The sequence below is a fragment of the Schistocerca nitens genome, chromosome 3, assembly GCF_023898315.1.
Source record: "Schistocerca nitens isolate TAMUIC-IGC-003100 chromosome 3, iqSchNite1.1, whole genome shotgun sequence".
NCBI lineage: Eukaryota > Metazoa > Arthropoda > Insecta > Orthoptera > Acrididae > Schistocerca > Schistocerca nitens.
Genome location: NC_064616.1, coordinates 889,684,255 through 889,697,475, shown reverse-complemented (window position 1 = coordinate 889,697,475; position 13,221 = coordinate 889,684,255). Strand labels below are relative to the sequence as shown.

Genomic DNA, 13,221 nt, shown 5'->3' with positions numbered 1-13,221 from the left:
CCAGTTTGTTAGTCAGAAGATATCATACCACTGCCACTGTTGTTCAACCTCTCATTCTGAAAGAGCTTTCCAGAAGATCTTATGGTGACTGTGAATATTTTTGCTGTCAAGAGAGATGGAGTCTTCATCATGAGTTGTAGCAGTTTTCTCTGACTTTGCCTGGTGTTCTCTGAGAAGCGGAAGCCTCCGACCACCAACTCGTCCTGTACTTAACTTGTTCTCTCTTTACAGCAGCCATGAAGAAAACATAATCATATACAGTCAAAAAACATTTTTCACAGAATTTTATCTTAGACAGGTAAAAAATTTTAGAAGGTATGCATCTAGAGAAAGAATCAAGAGATAGTTTAAATCCAGTACCTATCTTATCTGTGTCAAATTCAAAGAGCAATTTAATTAATTAATTTTTTTCTTTATGATGTAGCATTTTCGTTTTAATGTGGAGGCCATGTGTGGGATATGCATCAGATAGGGCATTTGCCAACTGTTTGTGACAGTCAGTGGTCCACATTCCAGTTGTCAGACACCCCAATGTTTTCCCTGGACTCTGTCTTTGCCAACCCATGTATGCCACCCTGGCATATTTTGCTGCCATTGGTAGCATGTAGGTGACCAGTCAAACTTCGAGTAGACATGGGAGCACTGGAGAGCCTCATTAATTCAGGCATGTGCAAGCAGTTACAGTGACCACACCATCAGGTTGTGTCTTATAGTAAACAGTGCATTCCCGTGTGCGGACAATTCTCTGGCTCCATACGTTAAAGAATATGGAATGGCAACTTACATTGTTAGTGGTCAATTAACTGTTGGTGCAAAGTATCTTTGTGAATGGCGTTACTTTTGTTTGTTGATAAAGGGAATTTAATGTCTAAATCTGTTTCCTTTCATGATTTGGACTCATTGCTGCCATCATACAGCCTGCTGTTTGAGAATGCCTTATGCTGGACAGAAAATTTCTATGCACACTTTTCTTTTAAACTATTGGCAGTATCTAAATTTTGTTGGCCCCACACCTTTCCCTCTTCCATGTCTGGCAAGGTAAAAGCACTAGTTTCAGCACTAGTAGGATCAAGGTGTTGTTTCTTCTATTTTGTCGAGTCAGTGGGCCACCCTTTTGGTGGTGATTCAGAAGCCCATCTACACTATGCGCCTTTTCAGTGATTTTAAAATGACAGTCAGTGTGTAATGTGCAATGTGCAATGTATGCCATTCCGCAGCAGGTGGACTTGTTTGTGAAGTTGATGGGGAGCCAGTACCTTTGCACAGCTCACATGGTGCTTACCTGCAGTTTCCACTGGACACAAATTCTTGGAAATTCCTGTTCCTCAACACCCTGTTTGGGCTCAATCAGTTTAATCACTTATATTTTGTAAACTTGTTTGCACCAGGAATTTATCTATGGTATTTACAGCAGTTGATCCAGGACATCCTGTGTTGTGTTAGTTACCTTGATGACATTTGGGTCATGGGGACTACTCAGAAGGAGCAATTATGAACCCTTCTGTAAGTTTTCTAATGCCTCCTAGAAATTGGTCTTCATTGCAGGCTTGAAAAGAGCAGATTTTCCTACCCAGAGGTGCACGTTTTTGTTAATGTTCTCAATAAGAATGGTCTCTTCCCTGTGGACAACAACACCAAAGCCATCAACAACCTGTCAGCACCCATGAACCTGAAGGAGCTCCAATCTGTTTTGAGTAAGATTTTGTCATATGCTCAGTTAATTCCACAGGCTGCACACATCTGCCAGCCTCTTAAACATATTTGCCAGAAGGGTGTCACGTTTGTCTGGTCTACATCCACATCTACATCTAAATCTTCATCTAAACTCAGCCAACCACCACGAAATGCATGGCATAGGGTATTTCTGTTGTACCAGTTATTAGGGTTTTTTCCCATTCCATTCACATATGGAGTATGGGAAGAACGATTTTCTGAATGCTGTGTGTGCTGTAATTATTCTAATCTTATCCTCATGATCGATATGTGATATGTAGGGGATTGTAATATATTTCTAGAGTCATCATTTAAAGCCAGTTCTTGAAGCTTTGTTAGTAGACTTTCTCAAGATAACTTACATCTATCTTCAAGAGTCTGCCAGTTCAGTTTCTTCAGTATCTCTGTGACACTCTCCTATATATCAAACAGACTTGTGACCATTCATGCTGCCCTTGTCTGTAGATGTTTAATATCCCCTGTTAGTCCTATTTGGTGTGGGTCCCACACACTTGAGCAATATTCGAGAAGCAGTCCCACAAGTGATCTGTAAGCAGTCTCCTTTGTAGGCTGATTGCAATTCCCCAGTATTCTACCAATCAACTGAAGTCTACCACCTGATTTACCCACAGTGAACTTATGTGATCATTCCATTTCATATCCTTTAAAAATGTTACACACAGGTATTTGCTGAACTGGCCAATTCCAACAGTGACTCAATCAATGTTATAGTAATAGGATTCTAGTTTTTTTTTTCATTTTGTGAAGTGTCACAGTTTTAAATTTTTGAACATTTAAAGCAAGTTGCCAGTCTCTGCCCCACTTTGAAATCTTATCATGATCTGACTGAATATTTATGCAGCTTCTTTCAGACAGTACATCATCATAGATAAGTGCATCACCTGCAAAAACCTGACATTACTATTAATATAGCCTGCAAGGTCATTAATACACAACATGAACAGCAAGGGTCCAAACATACTTCCCTGGGGCACACCTGAAGTTACTTCTACATCTGATGATGACTATCCATGCAAGATAACATTTTGTGTCCTCCCTAACAAAAAGTATATGGGTTTAGGAAGGGACGAAACACTTTACAAGCTGTAAATGAACTAATCTCTAAAGTAAGTAAATGCCTCGACAACAAACAAAGTGTATCTGGTATTTTTTGTGACCTCTCAAAGGCGTTTGACACAGTAAACCATAAGCTACTGCTCCAAAAATTGGGTACTTATGGCTTCCATGGAAAATCTGTAAGATGGTTTTCATCTTATCTCAAAAACAGATACCAAAGGGTGGTGGTACATCAAAAGGGAGAGAAAACTTGCTGTAGCTGGAAAGAAATTCAAGCAGGCGTGCCCCAGGGCTCGATATTAGGACCACTTTTGTTCTTATATTACATAAATGACATGCCTAGCAAAGTAAATACAGATACAATACTTTACGCAGATGACTCAACTGCTGAAGTCTGCTGAAAAATACTGATGAATTAGTAAGGACCACTAAATAAACTCTACAAGAACTTGAACAATGGATAAAAGATAATGCTAAGAAATTAAATCTTGAAAAAACCCAAATCATACGCTTCAGGACCAAACAAACTACTGAATGTATATCACAAATAGAATATTCAGGTAAAGAACTGACCACAGTTGATTCTGTAAAATTTCTTGGGATAACTTTAAATAAAAACTTGCAATGGACCGACCATGTGGACAGTTTACTGAAGAGATTAAGTAGTTTAGTTTATGCAATGAGGGTACAACACAAAGTAACGGATTTAATGGTGAAGAAAACTGTATACCACGTGTATTTCATAACACTCATAAGATACGGAATAATTTTTTGGGGTGATGAAAAGACAAACCTCCTTTGAATCTTCAAACTACACAAAAAAATAACCAGAGCAATGACTGGAACCGATAGTAGATGTTCTTGCAAACCACTATTCGAAAGCCTGGACTTCATGACAATCCCTTCCATCTTGAAATATGCAATACTTCTCTTTGAAAAGAAAAACTCGCATCTGTTTGAAGGAAATACATTCACACATGCCTGTGAAACTAGACATAAATTGAAATACATTCTACCTTGTCACTGACTCACAGTATATGAAAATACTCCATATTACATGGCTCGGAAGATCAGAAATAAGATAAAGTCAATATTTGGGGAATCCACATTGGAGACCATTGGCACATACCTAAAAAGCAAACGTAATTATAGTCTAGAAGAATTTCTGAATGAATAAAAAGCAAATGTTATAATTTAGAAGAATTTATAAATAGGAATATGGAGTAAGGATACAAGTATAAATGGTATACTTTTGAAGCCATATAGATACAAAGTATACACATTTACTGTATATTCATGTATACATATAGAATTATAGTTTGAATGGCGGTTTGTATTCCAGTCGGTACATCCATACTTCATATAGGTGTGTGAAGGCTATGGTAATGATTCGATGAGTTACGAAAAGATTTAAAATATAATGTTGTATTTTTATTATAATAAGCAATGTATGTATTACATATTTCCTGTAGTATATAAAATACTGTAACAACTTAGGTTAAAGACTGAAGAGTCACCAATGTTCTCAATCGAATGATTGTATAAAAACATGTTATGTGACGATAAAGTATCTTATCTTATCTAGGTGCTCAATCCAGTCACAAATTTCCCTTGATGATACCCCACATGATCTCACTTCTGACAATAAGTGTAGGTGTGGTACTGATTCAAATGCTTTTCAGAAATCAAGAAATACTGTGTCTACCTGCTTGCCTTGATCTAAAGCTTTCAGTATGAAATATGAGAAAAGTGAATGTTGAGTTTCACATGGTTAATGTTTTTGAAATCCATGCTGGTTGGGAAGTAGGAGATCATTCTGTTCGAGATACCTCATTATGTTTGAGCTCAGAATATGTTCTAAGGTTCTACAAGACATGGATATCAAGGATATGAGATGGTAGTTTTGTGGATCATGACTGCGACCTGAGCTTTCCTCCAAGAACTGTACACCATTTTTTGTTCAAGGGATCTAATACAGATTATAGTTAGAAGAGGGGCTAATACAGCTGCAAATTCAGTATAGAATCTGATAAGAATTCCATGGACCCTGAAGGTTTGTTCAGTCTTAACGATTTCCTCTATTTCTCAATACCACTGCCACTAATACTTATTTCACTCTTCACAGTGGTGCGAGTATTAAAATGTGGCAATTCTCCTGGGTTTCACATTTTTAAGGAACATTTGAAAATGGAGTTAAGTATTTCAGCTTTTGCTTTGCTTCCCTCAATTTCAGTTCCTGTCTCATTTGCTAAGGATTGGACACTAACTTTGGTGTCACTAACAGCCTTTAAATATAACCAGAATTTCTTTGGGTTTTGAGAAAGATTATGTGACAGTATTCTGTTACCGTAGTCACTGAAAGCATCACGCATTGCTCTCTTGACAGCCAAACTTGTTTTATTCAGCATCTCTCTACCTATAGCCCTACATTTCGTTTTACACCTATTATGCAGTAATCTCTGTTTCCTTAGAAGTTTCTTTGCAATGACTGTATAGCATAGAGGGTCCCTCCCATTATGAACTGTTCTACTGGGTACATATATATCCAGTGCATGGTCAGTTGTTGTTTTAAACTAAGTTTCTCTACATGCACCTGCCCTGTGTCGAAAGTTTCAAGTTCCTCATTGAGATATGACATTACTGATTTTTTATCTAGTTTATTGAACATATATATCTTTCTGCTTGTTTTAGTTGTATTTTGTACTTTAATGATCACTGTTGCCATAACCATGCCATGGTCACTGATACCAGTCGTGATGCAGACATCATCAAAGAGGTCAAGGCTATTTATTGTAATTAGATCCAATATATTTCCATCAAGAGTGGAGTTCAGAACTGTCTGTCATAGGTAGTTTTCAGAGCAGGCATTTAGTAAAGTTTCACAGGATGTCTTATCACACGCACCACTACAAGACTGTAATTTTCCCAGTTCATTCTTGGGTAATTAAACTCTCTGCCGATGATTACAGTATGACTGGGGAACTTAAAAACAAGTGAACTGAATTTTTCTCTAAAGTTTTCAGTTGCATCTGGAGATGAGTCTCGTGGGTAGTAGAAAGATCCAAGTATCACTTTATGCCCACCCCTGACACTGAGTCTCACGCAAATAATCTCATATGCAGCTTAAATTTCTATCTCAGTGGATTTCATTTTCTTGTCTACTGTAACAAATACACCACCTCTATTTCCCATTTGCCTATCCTCTCAATATGCACCTGAATTTTTCTCGAAAATCTCACTGCTATAAATTTCAGGATTTCTTGGTTGTTAATGGGCTTTCCAATCTCTCAAGTATTGGCTACCTGTCTCATTTTCTATATGCCACGTAAGCCTTTAACCCTGGCCTGTCACATGTCCCAGTATGACATTGGTGTCATCCTGTCCAATTGGAACCTGGATGGCACTGATCAGCCCATTGCTCATGTATCGAAGATGCTTTCCAATGTGCATTATTCACAGGTGAGAAAGGAGGAATTAGCTATTATTTTTTAGTTTAAAAAGATTCATGTCTTCCTGTTTGGGGTTCAGTTCCTCTTCATCACCAACCACAAGCTGCTGGTTTCCTCATTTTGCCCTTGTCCCAGGACAGGACTGCTACTGACTGTAGGAGTGGGACCTCTCTCTCAGCAACTATTGTTATATTTGTTACCACTCCACTGCCCAGCATACCAAGGGTGGTATGCTATCATGGCTGCCAGTAGGACCCTATCTGGAGTTTGATCTGCAGCAGGCTCTTGTGTTCATGTTGGATAATGCCTTAGAGCACCCACTTTTCTAGAAAATCCATTTGGATGTCCAATTGGGATGGCCAGAGCACATCTCTTCAGGTGGAGCTGTACATTTCATCTACATCTACATCTACATAGTTACTCTGCAAGCCACTGTATGATGCATGGCAAAGAGTACCCTGTACCACTACTTGTCATTTCCTTTCCTGTTCCACTCGCAAATAGAGCAATGGAAAAATGACTATCTATATGCCCCCATATGAGCCCTAATTACTAGTATCTTATCTTTGTGGTCATAACATGCAATGTATGTTGGTAGCAGTTGAAATGTTTGACAGTCAGCTTCAAATGCTGGTTCTCTAAGTTTTCTCTTGAAAAGAACATTGCCTTGCCTCCAGAGACTCTGATTTGAGTTCCCGAAGCATCTACATAACACTTATATGTTATTCAAAGCTACTGATAACAAATCTAGCAGCCCGACACTGAAGTACTTTGATGTCTTCCTTCAATCCAACATGGTACAGATCCCAAACACTCAAGCAGTACTCAAGAATAGGTCATGCCAGTTTCCTATATGCAGTCTCCTTTACAGGTGAACCACTCATTCCTAACAGTCTTCCAGTAAACTGAAGCCAACCATTCACCTTACCTACCACAGTTCTCACATGCTTGTTCCACCTCATGTTGCTTTTCAATGTTACACCCAGATATTTAAATGACTTGACACTGTCAAGAAGGACACTAGTAATACTGTATCTGAACATTACAGGTTTGATCTTCCCACTCATATACATTAACTTACATATTTCCATATTTAGGGATAGCTGTTATTCATTACACCAACTGGAAATTGTGTCTAAGTCATCTTGTATCTTTCTACAGTCACTCAACTTCAACACACTACCGTACACCATGGCATCATCAGCAAACAACCTGAGCTTCCTGCCCACCCTGTCTGCAAAATCATTTATATATAGAGAGAACAACAGCAGTCCTATCATACTTCCATGGGCACTCCTGACGATACCCTTGTCTCTAATGAACATTCGCCATTGGGGACAACATATTGGGTTCTATTATTTAAGAAGTCTTTGAGCCACTCACATATTTGTGAACTTATTCCACATGCTCATACCTTCATTAACAGCTTGCAATGAGATACTGTGTCAAATGCTTTCTGGAAATCTAGAAATCTAGAAATATTTTGCAAAAGACCAGAATTTTCTTGGGCTCTCTGCCAGATCTTTTGCTAAGGCGTGATGGTGGTAGTTGTTGTATGCTTTGTGCAGGTCTTTTCATAGATACACGAATCCCTACTAGATACACGAATCCCTACTTTTCGTCATTTGTGCGTTCCCTTTTGAGACAAGAGTGCAATGGCCTCTACTTCCTCAGCATCTACTGTAATTCTGTTTATATCTACATCTAATTTTACATACATACTCTGCAAGCCACCCTATGGTGCATGGCTGAGGATACCATATGCATTGCTAGTCCTTTCCTGTTCCACTTGCAAATAGAGCAAGGGAAAAATGTCTGTCTAAAAGCCACTGCATGAGCCCCAATTTCTCGCATTGTATCTTCATGATCCTTACACAGATCTTACATTGGCAGCAGTAGAATCATTTTGCAGTTTGCCTCAAATGCCATTTCTCTAAATTTCCACACTAGAATGCCTTGCAAGAAGAGATTTTCTTCCCTCTAGGGATTCCTATTTGAGTTCACAAAGCCTCTCTGTAATATTTGCATACTGATCGAAACTACTGGTAACAAATCTAGCAGCATGACTCTGAGTTGCTTCAAAGTCCTCATTTAATCTGACCTGGTGGGGATCCCAAATGCTTGAACAGTACTCATGAATGTGTTGCACTAACAGTCTATATGCCACCTTATTTATGGATGAGCTACACTTTTCCAAAATGCTTCCCATAAAATGAAGTCAGGGATATGCCTTTCCTACTACAAACCTGCTCATTACATTTGATATTGATTTGAGAAGTTACACCTAGACATTTAATCAATGTGACAGTGGCAAGCAGCACCCTACCAATACTGTACTCAAATGTAACATGATTGTTTTTCCTACTCATACACATAAATTTAGATTTTTCTGTGTTTAGGGAAAGTTTCCATTCGTCGTACCAACTAGAAATTCTGCCTAAGTTATCTTGTATACTGTATACTCCTACAGTCACTCAATGATGACAGCCATCAACTGCTGCTCATCCTATCTGTCAGATCATTTATGCTTATAGAGAAGAAGAGCAGTCCTATCACACTTCCTTGAGGCACTCCTGATTATATACTTGCCTCTGAGTAACAGTAGCTATCGAGGACAACATAATGGGCTCTATTACTTATCAAGTCTTTGAGCCACTTACATATGTGGAAACCTAAACCATATGATTAGACCTTTGCCAAAAGTCTGCAGTGGAGCACCATGGCAAATGCTTTCTGGAAATGTAGGAATATGCAGTCTGCCTGATGTTCCTCATCCATGGTTTGTATCATATCAGAAAAGGCCAAACTGAGTTCCACAGGAGCAATGCCTTCTACTGTGTGCTGATTTGTGGACAGAAGCTTTTCTTTCCAAAGAAAATTTGTTGTATTCAAACTCAGAACATTTTCAAGATTTCTGCAGCAAACCGATATTAAGGACTTCTCGTCCTACATGATTGGCTCAACGTTTCCCAGGAGCTCCTCGTGCTTACTGTGGAGGAGCAATGCTGTAGACTGGTTGTCCCTCTGGTGTTTTGTTCTCTCGAAGTCCAGTTGCTGGATGCATTCCACTGGGGTGTGACTGGTATGAATGTGTTGGTGTGAAAACATGTCTAGTGGTCAGTGATTGATCATGACATTCAACATCTGGTCGAGGCCTGGAGGACCTGTCCACAGAAACAGGCTGCACCACCACACCATTTCTCTCCTTGGCCTGTCCAGGAATGTCATTGGGACAGGGTGCATATCAATTTTGCTGGTCCATTTTTGGATAATATTGATTGTTGGTAGCTGATGCATTGTTCAGTTTCCTGTACATGGCCAAGTTGTCTTCCACACCATAGACTGCCATTGTTTACATGTTGTCAGGTACCTTTGTCAAGGACCATTTTGTCTAATAATAGTAGGAAATCTGTGTCATGGGACTTTGTAGATTTTTACATCCACAACGGTGTCCAGCATCTGATTACCATCCTGTTTCACCCAGCTTTTAACTTAGAGGTGGAGTGCTTTAGCATACTTTCAAGACATTAGTGCCATGTCTACCTCTTCTCATGATGAAACATTGTCCAGTTTTCTGGCTACATGCTGGTTATTGCAGGTCAATGGGTGCAGTTCAGTGGAACATTTGTGTGGCTACCAGCAGCAGGGCCTCCTGGAGTTGTTGTACCCTGAATTGCGTGCCCCAGACCACCATAGCCCACCAAGTTGTCCCTTCATCTGGGCCCGATCTTTTGTCTGACTGCAGGGCTGGCTGCCTGTTGACATGGCAGGCCACAAAGAACAGCAGTTATTCATTGTGGACCTAGGTGGAGAGAAGCTGACCCATCATGCAAATCAGTTTCAGCCATGCCCTGTTGGGGCACCGCCACTGTGGCCTTCCAGTCAGCTGAGCTGCAGGGCTGACCATGACATTGTTCCACAGGTGGGCAGCAATTTGTGGTGGTGCACCTCCTAATTGCCACCCTCTGTGGATCCTCCACCATCCTCCTGTCGCCTGCAGCCTTAGCCCCTAATGAGGTTCACACCTCTATCACCTGAGGTGGAGCCCATAGATTCTGACCCGTCTCCCTTTCCTTCTGCCCCCTGCCCTCCATTATCGATGGACGTGGCCTCGTGCCTGCTGCCACCAGGTGACAATCTGCTGCCAGGTTCTCTGGTACCCTTGCTTGTTCTGTGACTGAAGTCATGACCCATCCCTGCCCAGTTTTGGCCTTACATGAGATTTTCAGTGATAAGCAATGGAGGCAGATGGCTGGTATGAGTAGAGAAGCAGAGTAGTTTGGAAATCTGCCATGGAGGGTGCACACCTTATGTAGTATGGCCAGACCTGCTGATGGAAGCATTAACTCGTGAGCAGCAGTAAGCAGAGTGTGCCAGTGCTCATGATGAGTTTCACTACTGTAGACCTTGCCTTGCACTTTATGTTGAATGTTTTGTTGTGTGCTCAGTTTTTAGCCAACCATGGCAGCTGCATGCTAAATTTGTTGGCGTGCACATCTCTACATGGGTTTGGATGCTGTGCTTCCTGTAGATTATCTCACATGGCATGTTAATTAACTCTCATGTGATTCTATTCCCTGGCTCTTATTGAACCACTATAGGTCCATGAAGTACATGTGTTAACATTGTAGAGTAGTGGTGCTGTTACACTTGTGCAAATACTAAAGGTTTATCAAAATCACAATATATCAGTGAGGGTGAACTTGTTAACACACCTTTAACCTGTTGCACTGCAGTTTCGCTTCCTGCAATCCAATCAAAGACCACTCCTTTCTTCAACAGCTTTATTAAGGGTTTAGTTACTGTGTCACAGCATTTTACAAAATGATAACAACAATGCACCAATACTAGCAAGCTTTGTGGCCAATGGCCTTGCCGCAGTGGGAACACCGGTTCCCTTCAGATCACCAAAGTTAAGCGCTGTCGGGCTGGGCTAGCACTTGGATGGGTGACCATCCAGTCTGCCGAGTGCTGTTGGCAAGCGGGGTGCACTCAGCTCTTGTGAGGCCAACTTAGGAGCTACTTGATTGAGAAGTAGTGGCTCCGGTCTCAGAAACTGACATACGGTCGGGAGAGCGGTGTGCTGACCACATGCCCCTCCATATCTGCATCCCATGACGCCTATGAGTTGAGGATAACACGGCGGCCGGTCAGTACCGTTGGGCCTTCATGGCCTGTTTGGGAGGAGTCTTTAGTTTTTTAGCAAGCTCTGTAACTCTTTCACATTAGTGAGTGTAGAAAAAGTTTTTGCTTCTTCTGTCAGTTGCACATCTGGCTTTACAACAGCTGAGCTAATAATATGTCACAGGTACTGAACCTGCAGTTCTGCAAAAGGGCATATTCCCCATTTCAGGCTCAAATGGACACTGTGTAACTTGATAACACATTTCTTAATCACTCAGCATGTTCTTCAATTGCAAATAGCTGAAATATGGCAGTTGAGTTTCTTGGACGAAAAGCAATTCTCAAAATCTCGCAAAACCCCAAATGCACAAGGGCACTATTAAGGCAATCAGAATTGGGGTGCAATCAGAATCTGGTGATATCCTGATTTCATATCTTAGATTCATAGTTTCCCATTCTATCCAATGTTTTGTCATATGGGACAATGGGTACATGTTTGGTGGTGACTTTATTTACTATCCTTATATCCACACATAGGTGGTAAGCCTTCTCACTGTTAATAGATTTCTTGAGAACAACCACTGCTGGTGAAGTCCATGGATGGATGTATAATTCTTGCACTGAATTGTGCTTGAATACTTTCTTCCATAACTGACTTTAAGTGATATGGGGTTGTCTACAGTTTCTGTGCTATTTCATGTTTTTAAGGTGTGTGTACTTCATATATGGACAATGATTTCTACCTTCTTTTACTCTGAAACTGCCTCCCTTTGGTGAGGGGCATCTCATTCTCAAATATATCCTGTATACTGGCCCATATAGTTCCATATGGTATTACTGCATTCCTAGTTCCAATATTATCTAAGCACAGTGAGATACAGACCTTCATCCCACAGTTCCTCTCACACATACTTTGTGTTACATATACCTGAAACCTCTTCAGTATATCATTCTGGATGAACAGGTCAGTCAGAAATACAGTTCATTTAGGCTATCAGATTTTGACAATCAGGCAGAGAACCCTTCCAGTTTATGGTTATAGGGGCATGTGTTTAGGTTATAACTAGAGAAATATGCGTTTTTTCGTGGATTCCTTGTGTCTGTGTGGTGTGATCACAGTCTAAATGATGAGGTGTCTCACCAGATTGAACAGTACTCAACCTACAGTCAATCACACTCTGATAATGGCAAGGAGTCATTCCCCAGGGTGATATCAAAATTCCTTAATGCTTTCACTTCAAATTTATTAACAGGTTCATCAATTTCTAACTTAACTGAACACATTCCTGCTAGATTTATTACTTCAGAACCCAGGCTACTAATAAGTTGATGGGGCAGCTTTAATGCCTACTTGTCAACAGGGGACAAAAACACTAAGCTTACTTGAGTGCTTATTTCAATCTAAATCCTCACCTTTCTCCTTTGTATCTTACCCTCCACAATCACACTTTCCATCTCCTCTAAACCTCAGTAATTAATGAGGTTTACTGTTCCTGCTGGGAGTTAGGTTTAGTTGCTTGGGAGTTAGGTTTAGTTGCTGCACCTGCCCCCCATCCACTTCTCTGATTCGGTCTCTGATTGCCTGTGTAAACCTGGAAGCTATCCCAGCCACAATTTGCTCTATTTCATGACTGAGGGAAAATTGTACCCACATGTCCTACTTCTCTGCAGTTAAGGTAGTATGGAGACAACACCTCTCAGCAGTATGTCCTCCCCATCTACAATGTCTGCAGATAGCTTCATTTGTGAACATTTGTCATGGCTCATTATTGCCTGAAGTGTAAAAATGAATCTCATTGTTGCTTCATGTAACAGTTCTAAGTGAATTACTTCATGTAAAGATGGTGGTAAACCTACC

The 13,221-nt window shown here is 40.4% G+C and overlaps 1 pseudogene; it reads left to right on the top strand.

The window, feature by feature from the left end:
* Nucleotides 1-11,101: 11,101 nt before the first annotated feature.
* LOC126250140 (5S ribosomal RNA) lies at nucleotides 11,102-11,219 on the top strand (annotated as a pseudogene).
* Nucleotides 11,220-13,221: the final 2,002 nt, after the last annotated feature.